At 33.5% G+C, this 3,266-nt stretch overlaps 1 non-coding gene across 1 annotated transcript; it reads left to right on the top strand.

Moving 5' to 3' along the window:
• The first annotated feature begins 442 nt into the window (after positions 1 to 442).
• Positions 443 to 509, top strand: Smp_tRNA_00010_Arg.1. Its single transcript has one exon. It is a non-coding gene (tRNA).
• Positions 510 to 3,266: the final 2,757 nt, after the last annotated feature.

The following is a 3,266-nucleotide window of genomic DNA, read 5'->3' as shown; positions in this document are numbered from 1 at the left end:
CCTTGCTTTTCCGATCCTCGCCTTTATGTCTGCATTGAATCCTCCTTGTTTATCGATGATGCTGTTCAGGTACGTGAAAGTTCCCACCCGTTCTAGAGTTTTTCTACCAAGTGTGGTTGTGTTGGTGTTCTCTGTGTTGTGTTTGAGGATTTCACTTTATTTCTCGTGCACGTTGAGGTCTACTGATGCAGAGTCTTATGCTACACTTTCTGTCTTCATTTGCATTTGTTGGCGTGTATTGGATAGAAGGGCTAGGTGATCTGCAAACTCCAGATCGTCTAGCTGCATGCACGTTGCTCACTGTATTCCGTGCTCATAGATATTACGCAAGATATAAGGGACTCAACTTTAAGGCTTTCAACAGTAGTAAAGGAATCTTAAAGATAATAAATAGGTCCCTTAAAATAGAAAACAGCATGAAATAGTTTCTACCTATTAAATATCAGCTAACTTTTCTAGTCATAAAGAAAAATAGACAGTTAAGTTAAAATATCATTATATTCACAGAACCTATTATCAAATAGATTTCTGAATTGCGGTCATATTTTTTTCAACTAATTACGTATTATGTGATGCTGTTTTAATTGTCACAAACTAAGGTGTTTTAGGAAAACACTAATATATTGGATGTAATGAACAGCTTCTTCGTCCTAGTATACTTCCCCAGGAAGTGCAGTATTGCGCATTGACCAAAGTTAGGAATCTAAACCTCTCGACACCAGCTCAATGGTTTGAAGTTCCTAGCTTCGAACCCTTATGGTCTCGTTGGTGTGCAACACTGACGAGTTTCATGCAAGGACGAAACAACTGTCCAATACTCCCCATCTTTCAATGGTTGGCTAATCAAAACAATTGTAAATTATTATTTAGTTCAATAGATTACAAAGATAAGTTTCTGTGAAGATGGTTTGTTCATCATGAACTTGTGTCAATTGTAGGGCGATGGAATATGTGACAAAGAGATTAACTGAATTTTATTCAGAAGAAATACTATTGGTCCATTAGAAGTTCATACGGATATAGATCATCTAGAGTCAAGATCAACTTGACCTTGAATAATATGAACATGATGCTCTTCATGTTTCTAAGTTACTTGTTTTGATTACTAACATATACATATAAACATTTATCTTAAATTAATGAGTTGTCAATTCTTTCAATTACGTGACATAAGATAATTATAATTCTACACATCATTAGACATTAATCTGTTTGTGTTATCAATTCATCTACTCCAACTATGTTTTAAAGCTCTACGTAACTGCATAACTGACCTAAATACTTTATGTGAACAAAATGGTCAGTGATAAAACTAATACATGGTATTTTCATAGTTGAAAGCATGAGTCAATTGAAGCTAGACCATCATGAAAAACCTGGAAGCACTGGACAGCCGTTTCGTCCTATTGTGAGACTCCTCAGCAGTGCGCACCAACGACCTCGCCTCGCGAAATTCGAATCCAAGACCTAAAAGTCTCGCGCCACAGCGCTTAACCGATAGACCACTGAGCCGGCATCCGATGTTGTTTGTGTCTAACTTCAACCAATCCACGAAGTTGAGCAACCATTCACCAATTGTCTTCAGTGAGTTCTTATCTCACAACAGACGTGGTTTGAACTCCACTGGTCACTGCTTCTCACTAGAACTCCAGGAATTACCTCTTGGAGTCCCACAATAGGACGAAACGGCCGTCTACTGCTTCCAGGTTTTCCTTGATGGTCTATCTCCAATTGACTCATGCTTTCAACTATGAAAATACTAAATCTTCACAAAACCCCTTCTGATTATAATACATGGTTACCAAACATTTTATTGATTAAATTAATATATAGTTATTTTGTTCTAGTTTTAATATTGTTCGTTAAGATGTTCACTTTCAATATGAAAAATGATTGAATTTACAGGGTTTTAGTTTCGTCACAAACGTATTTTTCTTCAGTTATTAAGATGAAATACAATACTTTACATTAATTTATTTCTCAATAAATTATAATCATGAGATAGTTTCCTCAATGACTATCATTAATCAAACACTTCAAACTCCAAAAAATTTACTAACATGATTGTGAATAATGAACTATGAATTATTATTTCAAAATTGTGAAAAAGTGCTAGCGGTCTGTAAAGTACCTTTCTTAATATTAGGATCACATCATCCTAATGTTTCTGTATCCTAGTGTTAACTCCTATACAGGGATTAGAATTCAACAGCCACCCGTCCAAAAACACCTAGAGGTTTATCTAGCAGGGTTTTGAGTAACGACATATACAAATTTGTTTAACGACTGTGATACATTTTTCCACTGTTTATATTCTGTCAGTTTTAGTGGTCATATGAACTATTTGAATGGATATCTCTCATATTATATGTAGATACAAGTTAATCACATTTTGCAAAATAACTAACAATCTCAGAATAAAAAGTGTTCCATTCTATTCTTAGCCAATATTCAAAATATAATAAACGCTAATTCTCTAGCATAACTTGAATCGTTTATCTTAAAATCAAGTATGTAAAGAACCAGCTGAAATTATCTGTAATATTTTCGATGTTCAATAAGTCTGTTGCATTATGGACTCTCAATCATTCTATGGTTCATAAGATGTTTGAGTACTGCGTAGTAGCACACAATTCTCATTAAAAATTTCATTTTAAGCTCTAAAACCATATTTGTATTTTTCATCCCGTATATTGAGCTGCTCTTCACTGAGATATTCATAGAAGACAAATATGAATAACTCTAAAAGCCTGAAACAATAATAATAATAATAATAATAATGACTTTATTCAGTACTATGTGTTTAGTATAACATGCAGTCCCCAGAATGCAATATTTCAACACGACACTCTTTTTCTTATATCACTAAAGTGATATATATAAGTAAATAAATAATCTAGAATTAAATGTATCGTTTTCAAGAAAATAAGAATCTATGCAACTGTGAATTAAAAAAAAGTGTTTGAGAATGTACGCTTTTGTTGACATCATTTATTACAACCATTTCGTCTTACAGCAGATATGTTAAATACGATATTGTAGAATTTAAATATTTTTGATTATATACATGGATTCTAATGTGTCGACGTCTCGTTCCTTTGAAAGACATACAATGGGAAAGATGTAAATGGAGTGTATGATTGACATATGATAAAACAACACATCCCAGTTGTTTGTAAGATTTCAAATACCTGTCTACAACTATATTCATAGTTACATCACCATCTTTAGAGTAGAAAAGTCTCTTCTGAAAGTCAGGGGACGAA

The sequence above is a fragment of the Schistosoma mansoni genome, assembly GCF_000237925.1.
Source record: "Schistosoma mansoni, WGS project CABG00000000 data, supercontig 0186, strain Puerto Rico, whole genome shotgun sequence".
Classification (NCBI taxonomy): Eukaryota; Metazoa; Platyhelminthes; class Trematoda; order Strigeidida; family Schistosomatidae; genus Schistosoma; species Schistosoma mansoni.
The sequence above is the reverse complement of the archived record's forward strand: the minus strand, read 5'-3'. Positions and strand labels throughout refer to the sequence as shown.